Below are 9,352 nucleotides of genomic sequence, written 5' to 3'. Positions count from 1 at the left end.
ACGAAAATAGTGAAAAGACATAGGTAGATCGTCAGTAATCTCAAAATAAATCTGTATATCAATACAGATATACAGATAGGCAATATTATACTTCTCAAAAATTGCTCCAAGAGGGAGCAGATATAGTGAAAAGAGAATAGGGCCTAATACAGATCCTTGAGGCACACCACAGCGTACAGGTACCGAGGAAGATGAGAAGTTGCCCAAATTAACCGAGAAAGACCTGTCAGCAAGATAAGATTTAAACCAGTTGAGGGCAGTGCCTCTTATACCCACAGTATGCTCAAGTCTTAGTAGAAGAATGTTATGATCGACCATATCAAAAGCAGAGGAAAGGTCCAATAAAACCAGGACCACAGAGCGTCCAGAGTCAGTGCTTACAAGAAGGTCATTGAGAACTCTAAGCAAGGCCGTTTCAGTGCTATGCCGTGGCTTAAAGGCAGACTGAAATTTCTCTGCAATGTTGTTCGCGTCTAAATACGCCTGAAGCTGAGAAAGAACTAGTCGCTCCAGGATCTTGGACAGAAACGGAAGCTTAGAGATTGGCCTATAGTTCAAAAGATCATAACAATCAAGATTCTTTTTTTTTTTTCAGAATAGGCTGGACTACAGCATGCTTAAAGGCCAGTGGGACAGATCCAGAGAGTAGAGAAAAATTCATTAAGAATAGAATGCTCGGTCCAATTACATCAAAGCAGCCCTTAACAATGCGTGATGGGAGAATATCAAAGACAGCATTGGTGTTTTTCAGTTGATCAACCAGCTGCTTCAGAGTCGAAAGTAACACGGGCTCAAATTGATGAAAAGTTGAATTTACACTCAGAGGAAAAGACAGGATAAGAGGCAGACGAAGAGGAAAGCTTAAGGGATGAAACCTTATCTAAAAAAAGAATTTAAAAACGCTCACAAAGAGCTTGTGAATACAGTAAAGGCATATCAGGACAGGGATTAACAACAGAATTAAAAATTTTAAATAGCATATGGGGGTTGTGACCATTAGCCAGAATGACTTTGGAAAGAAAAGATGCCTTAGCCATTCTAGCAGCAGTTTGGAACTGTGAGCGGCTAGTCCGTAACATGTCATAAGAAACCTGAAGTTTATCATTTTTCCACCTCCTCTTACCTCGCCTTACGACAAACACGTCGTAAGGCACGCGTAGTATCATTTAGCCAGCAATGAGAGTAGGTTCTAGAGCGCTTCATTTTAGTGGGAGCAACAGAATCAAGAATAGAAGAACAAAGAGATAACAGGATATTAGCACAACCATCAACCGAGCAGAGAGAACAGTCGTCAGGTACAGCCAAATCAGGGGTAGATGAATATAATGATAACAAAATAGCAGCATAACCCTGAGATCAGCGAACTGAGCAGCAGCCAGGTATCATGAATGCCAAAACTAAAAAAAACACAGAAAACTTTAACACAGCTTCAGAGCTGAGTACGCGTAGTGGACGAGAAAGAGCTTCAGACTGCGGTCCAGCAGCAGATAAGCCAATATCAAAGGAAATAGGAAAATGATCTGAAATCCCAGCGTCATTTATATCCTTAATACAGATATCCAAGCCATACGTAAAGACCAAGTCCAAAGTATGGCCTTTGGTTCATTTACCCACTGAAGTAGGTTAAAAGAGTCCATTAAAGCAGGAAAGTCTCTAGCAAGCAGGTCATCCTTACAACAGATGTGTATGTTAAAATCACCAAGAATAAGAACAGAATCATATTTAAAAAGAACAGAACCCAAGAAGTCGGCAAAGTCCGAGATAAAACCAAAATAAAAATATTTGGGTGGTCGATAGACCAACACACACAAAGTGGTCGTGGAAGCAGTCATCTCCAATAACTGAACTTCAAAACTAGCAAAGTTAGGCGAGGAAAGTCGCCGAACATTATATACGTTTTTAAAAACTGAGGCTAAACCACCTCCCCTACCAGAAAGCCTCGGTGAACTAAAAAAGGCACAGTCCAAAGGAAGAAGTTCAGAGAAAGGAATGAGCTCACCAGGGCGAATCCAGGTTTCTGTAAGGAATAAAACATCAAGGCCGCTAGTAGAGAAGAAGTCATTGTAGCGTGTGAGGATGTATCTCTGCGTGTGGCTGGAAAATTCACAAGTTAATGCCTGAGAAAGCAGCGTTGGTGTGCTGTTTAGAAGTCAGAGGTGCTGTGATGGCTTGCTGTTGAAGCTGCAGATTGCAGATGTCCTCGAAGGCGACAGCACAGTCCCCAGTGTACGTGTCTGTGCGTGTGTGTGGGGGGGGGAGGTCTGATTTAGATTCTGACAGACCTGCTGATATACTGTGTATCATGTTTTTTTAGTTCCTTTGCCATTTCTTTTAGATTTTTCTTTAGTTTTGTACATCATGGATCATAAGCAATAAAGAACTTAAGGATGAAGTCTGGATGAAAAGTAGTTTTCTAAGATTTTACTTGTTAATACTGGAAAAATGACTTGAATTCTTGTCTTATATGAATAAAAACTACTCAGTTAAAAACTGTAAGATTTTTTTAATACCACAATAGTGGAGATCTTTTGTTTAACAGCGCTGAGTCCTGGGTCCAGTGCACCTTTGCTGGATGTTTGCAGTATAACATAGTTCTGTTACTGATTTTCATAGCACCACCACCACATTCTTTATTATTGGCATTTTTATAGCACTCTCAATTTGGTTTACTCGTATTGTTTTTAATATTTCTGGCATATTCTGCCATTTACTAACTGAAATGTCCTGTCTGCTTTTAAAGCATTAAGAGGAAATTGTTTATGCATGTATACCAGTGTTTCCAATAATGTGGCATTGATATCAGCTGGCTTCTTTTTCAAATTCTCTGCAGTTGCTCTTCGGTTGTATTTCACAGAAAGCCCTAACGAAATCCCTACAGCCTGCAGGGCAGATGCATGCAGTTGCTTTGGGTTGCTTGGGAGTAAGGCCCAGCCACCAGACCCTCACCCTCAATCCCCTACCCCATGCCTGGCTCCAGGCCGGAACCACGGTGACTCTATTCTGTGCAGCGGGTCACTCTTGAATCCTCACCCAGAACCAGTTTGCCTTGGGAGATCCGACCAGGGGCAGATTGACCCACACAACATATCTCCTGTGATCACTGGACATGCAAATCCCTCCACCACGTTAACGTGATGATTCAAGGAGGGGACTGCATATTTAGAAGGTAGCAAACTGGCAACCATATGTTAGCCTACCATGGTTTGCTATTTTACTTCTTAACTATTATTTAGAAAATTAATAACACGTTGTATTCAAAGTGAAACTAGCAACTGAGACCATTATCTCATCAGGACAGTCAATAAGGTCACAAATCAAGTTAGCAGTATGTTCATTTCCTCATAAAAGTTGCCCCTGCCGGCCATTTAGAGAAAAAAACAGGTTCACGTCCACATTGGCTTTACTTTTGGAGGCTAAGTCTTTGCTATGCGTATGGTTTATGAGTGAGCAATCTGGGAACCCACTGGCTAGTCTGATTAATTAGCATCTGGAGACGATGCCAGCAATTCTGGGCTTATACTGAAGCCAGTAAAGATCTGTTCCAAGATTTCCTGTTCCGGGCATCGTTTATGAATGCAGGTAAATTAGAAAAAGATGATGAGAAAAAAAATCAGTGTCAGACAATAGCTGATGGCTTTTTAGATTGCATTTCAGCATGCCATACCTCTTTTAATCTACACAAAAACTGTTCACTTGCATACATATTGGGAAGTTCTTTACCAAAACTCTGCAGATTTGGCATATTCATGCTCAGATATCTGTTTATGGAGATTAATGACAAAGTAGCAACTCAAGCTCTTACTACAATAATAACCACACAAGTTATTAAATCTACTATGAGTGAAATCCCGAAGGTTCTCACTTTAAACTGTGTAGTCGTGCTCTGGTACTGATGCGCAGGTGTGTGCTTTTGCTGCAATTGCCTGTGGGAACTCAGTTTCACAGATAGCTCAGTGAGGTTGGAAAGAGCAATCTTAGATTCAGTCTCTCGCTCTCTCACACACACACTGAGGGAAAAATAGAAATAGTCCATTCTCATAAATCTGAGCAATATTTGGCTCCATTTCCTATATATTAGACACAGTCCGTCTGTCTGTCATGTGTGCCTCTAGAGAATTTAGAGACTGCACGCCACACACATACACACTGCACAGTGGCAATGGGATAGCATCAGGGGCTTAGAGCAGGAAGCAGAGGCTCACAGATGACTTTGGTGAATGCACGTATGAATGTTTTTTCTCCCCTCTCTTGCCTGACAACTTTTCTTTCTCCTCTTTATCTGTCCTCACACCCTGCTCCCACCTGCTTGGCTCGGAGCACCCCACCCTTCCACTTTCCCTTTCTTTCCACTCCCTCCTCCCTTCACTTCAGTTGTGCTGCCAACTGCTCAGCCGCTCCACTCACACCACTGGCAGAGAGCGAGCCCTAATCCCTCACACGGCCCTCAAAACTGTGCCTGCTGGATCTCAGAGCTTTGGCGCTTCTAAAAGCTTTCCATGAGAGAGACAGGAAGGATTGCGGGCTGACAAATGGACAAAGAAAGACCGACAGGCTTGAGAGACAGACGGACAGAAATGGCAATTTTATACAATACTAAGAACACAAAACCCCAGAAGCACAACAGCAATGCAAGAGCCAAAACATTTTGTGTTCACACAACCATTACTGTGTGCGTTTGCATGCGTGTGGGTGGGTGTGCGCTTTAGTTTGTGTGTTCAGTCTGATCTGATCCCGTTATTTCTCTGAGGGTGAAGTTAGAGTGCAAGCATGAAGCACAGAGACCATCTAATGCAATAAGTCAATATTACAACCCATCACTGCACACACACACACACACACACACACACACACAGCACAAAATAGCCTTCCAGAAGAAAATGTGAACATTTTGTCTTTGCAGATCCTTTGAGTTTTATTATTCTCCATCATATTCCCTGTACTCACCACTGATGCACAGCTACAGTGGAAAAATTGTAAAAATCAAAGGAGGAATACTAGAATATGACCAGGAGGAGGTGATACATCAAAATCAACAACTGTTTATGCATCACTTTCAGCTCAACCCCACTTTAAGAGTGGGGGAGAATGCACTGTGACTTCACCCACAGGTTTTCCTACAAACACATGACATAATGCCAACATAACATTCGCTCATAATTTTTATAATTTGCAACATTAATAAGTAATTATCTTAACTGGTGATGACAACATTGCTCTATGGCTGCAAAATAACCAGCGCACATGAAGCCCTTGTTTGCATTTACATTGTTCTACTGCAATTTTACTGCAGCAAAAACAATGACAATAGTTCTTTTATTTTACTAAAATAACTATTTTGCAATCTTGCCATAAAGTGCTTCATGTTATTACTATATAATGTTTCCACTATAATGAAACCAGCTTATCAGTCAATGCTTGCAAGCCTAACTAACAAGCTGTTAGCATCTATAGACTGTAGGGGCACGTCACACTGCAACACAAGTGGCTGTTCAAGGAGCTGTAACTTCTGTGTTGACTTCATTTTCCAACCAACACATTTATCAACCCAGACATGAGTCCGAATAGCTACAATAACGGGAACGAAACTCAAGTTGAACTGTAATTTTCCATTAACACCGGCCCTCTTACAAGAGGTAGGGTGCTCAGAAGCTTTGAAAAACATGACCTTTCAGTCAGTAGATGGATGTCTTTGAAACAGACCAGCCTATAGGTACTTGAGCAAAAGAGGAGAAAATAATCACCGTCACGCTAGATGTCCATTCTAGAAAAAACATTATAGTACAATTAAAAGTTAAAGTGAGGACTCTTTTTTTATATAAATCTGTATTTGTTAGATTAAAAAAATCTTTAGATGAGCAAGAACTAGTCTTAGTTCATGTTTATGCTGCGATTTAAAAGGTTTAAGACTGGGGACTGGCACGATTTTAGGAGTTTCAGGCGTGTCAACCATCTTTTCTAGCACATCAAGATGTGACATAGTTGGGGTAGAGGTCAGAGGTCAAAAGTGGACCAGAGACAGATTTTAGTTTCATAATTATAGAAATGGCACACTTCGTATACACTAGAAACACACAATGTGCTCTCACGCAAATAAATAAAAACAAGTACAATACAGAGCAGCAATTTACCCAAGCCTTTCTGACACACACACACACACACACACACACACACACACACACACACACACACACACACACACACACACACCCTGTTGATCGCTGGCCTATCTTGGTTCTCTCACTTGCAGTAGCGCTCTCTTTCTAGTCTCTCTTGGCTTTACACACTCCAAAACACCAACACACACACACACACACACACACACACACACACGCGCACACACACACACACACACACTATTGTACAAATCTTCACAGAACTTGTCTGTACTGTATGACTAGCAGTTCTGGCTATTTAATACCGCAGTAACTTATATTAAGTAACATTTTATCTTTTACTATCAATTAAATCAATAGACTGATGTTTAACCAATGTTTGTGCTTTCATTCCTTTTTTTAACAGTGTGTCTTCTCTGTTTGTCCCTTTCTTGGGTGTCCTATGGTGATGTGGAAAAAGGTACACATCCTATGTCAGCACAATGTGCAGCAGGAGAGCAAATCGTGATTGATTTAGCCTCTGCACCAACACCCTGGCGCTGGAGATGGCAGTGACAGAGGGACTGAGGGTTGGGAGAGAGAGAGAGAAAATACATAGCGTTGTACCTGCAACTTCATTCAAACAATGTCAACACTAAACTATATTTTTGTTTAGTTTGTATTTCAACCTCTTCAAATTCCCAGTCAAAATTTTCCATCTCCTGCGTGTCCCCAGTGATTTTCCCTTCTCCTTCTTGCTCTTATTTCTTTCCCACTCTGCCTCACTCTCTTTGTCTTTACCTCCCTCCTTTATCTCCTCTTGTCTTTCTGGCAGGAACAGTGGTTTTATTATCCAACGTCACCTCTGCCAGGTTGGGTCAGATACTGCAGTGGAGCTGTCTTCACTTGGCACTTAACATAGGGAGAGGGAGGAAAAACAGATACACAGCTGAGGGAAGTAGAGGGAGTGACACGCAGGTGGAGAGTTTATCCCTCTGCTGCACAATCTGTAGGTGTGAAGGTTCAGGTTTCCAGCCCAGCAAATTGTGTAAAATAATTGTGTTTATGCGTGATTGTGTCTGCATAGATGAAGTGTGTCTGAGTAGTGTTTGCTGCAGCTCCACTTGATGAACGATGCGTCACTGTGGCTGTGGGCTTTCTGGGAAGAAATGGTTGACCAGACACAGCACGCCAATGCAAGAATGCCAGGCCTGGTCTCTACCGCCGGCTCGGAGGAGCCACAATCGATCCTGACAGCTCAGTGTGTCACCAGGTCACACTGCCACACTGTGGGAAAAAAACAAAAAAACTCATTTCAATCAACTAAAGTGCACTTTTCTCTTCTAACCATTTTAAGAAGCAGAAGATTGCAATAAGAATACCTGTTCTGCTTTGTTCTTTCTGTCAATCCAGGTGCATTCTTAGTAGTCCATTACCTCAAGTTTATTTTGTACTTTCTGCTACAGCTACAAAGATGATGCCATCCTAACCAGATAGAAAATGATTTGTAAGAATGACTGTCTGATTTAGTTGCTTTAGACATTCCTTCCGTGCCTTTTTCCCGTCTGATGCAGTCGGGCAGCAAGAAACACACTCCCCATCTGCACTGAGTAAATGGATGACCACAACTCTTACAACTGTTTCACTTCACAATATCTGCCAGACCAGTCTTTGTTTCAAAATCTAAAAAGTCTTTCATAGCTTAATAATTAAAAAATAATAAGCAGCATATTTGGTATGCTGTAGAGATCATGTCGGTCTAGGGGCTTGGGAATATTTTGGTTTCCTACCAGAGGATCTGTAAGAAAAGGCTACAGTAAGGCAAGTCTAGGCATTTTGCTTTGAATGCTGCCTCTGCAACCCAGACCTGGACCCATAAATACATGGATGGATGAAGAATAAGAAAAATTAAAGTTCACAGTTCTCTAAATGCAGCTTATTTGCTCATATTTAAAGATGCATTGCTAGACGTCAGTATTTTGCAGATTGCTGTCAGCTGAGGTTTATTTTCTTATCCTTTCCAATTCACATGCACAATCCAAGCATGTTTTTGTGCTCACTTTATTTTTACATATTTCAACAACATATCAACTTTTAAGGTCCCAGTATAACTACCGCAATGGTCGCTTCGCTCGTCTCACAGTCACCAAATCAAGATTTGCATCCCATGGCCGACGCGCACAGATCGACACATGAGGTGATGTCAAAATCAGCAAGCATAATGGTCTCACTAGCAATAAATCAGGAAATAAAAATGAAATAAAAAAAACAAAAACCTCCAGATATGTGCCAATAAAATATTTTGCAGCATTTTAAGTTTTTACACCTGAATGACCTCAAAAACTCTGGTCACCGTTCATCTTCAGTGAGTGTACGCTGTCAGCCCACTGTGAGCTGTCTATATACCAGATGTCCACATCGACTTATTCTAGAAGAGGCTGTAAAACTTTGTGAATGGAGTCCAGTACGAGACGATGAATCAGTGAAGCTCATTTATATCCGATGACATGGATACTCAGGTGAGTTGTTGATATCTTTAACTTCTCTGTCAGTAAGTGCTGCTGTTTATGCCACTATTAGCCTCTGCTAATTAAACGTTCCTTGAAGTGGATGTGACATTTGTGGACATTTTTGGAAATAAACTCTCATATTATGTGAAAATGTAAACAAACTGTTTATCATGCTCGAGCCTAACATCAGCTGGCATAACGTTAGCTTATAACCAGCTGTTGTTCTTGTTTAACTGGCTTAATATCAACTGTCCCGAGACAGAAGGGTTGCATGTCTAATCTGGTGACAGTACGCAACTGCAATAATATTATATATATGTATCTGGCTGATCTCTACTGCACACATATAACAAGATTTGGCAGAAATACCACGTCCATCTCGCTCACCTTATTCAAGATAGAGGAGCAACATGCAAACTTCCACAAACCCACTCATATGTATTTTGAACTGATTAATTACTCAGGTTGGTGATATTGGATCAGGTTTCTGGAAGGTGTAATTACACAATATTCAATATATATATTTGAGTACAGCATTTTCGCTCATAAAATAACCTTAAAAACGACTGACTGTACCTTCAATATTTCATATTTAAAAAAATAATTACAGCCATTATGTATTGAAACTTTAAACTCATGAGAGAAATATTAAAGAAAGCAGAAACTGAGTCAATATTTAGACTTTGAGAACAAGCTAGTTTTGGGAAACTTATCAGAATGCAATACAGCAGCATAGAAATCACAGAATGT

The sequence above is a fragment of the Simochromis diagramma genome, unplaced genomic scaffold, assembly GCF_900408965.1.
Source record: "Simochromis diagramma unplaced genomic scaffold, fSimDia1.1 OVJJ01000026.1, whole genome shotgun sequence".
NCBI classification, from domain to species: domain Eukaryota; kingdom Metazoa; phylum Chordata; class Actinopteri; order Cichliformes; family Cichlidae; genus Simochromis; species Simochromis diagramma.
This window is presented reverse-complemented; position numbering follows the sequence as displayed.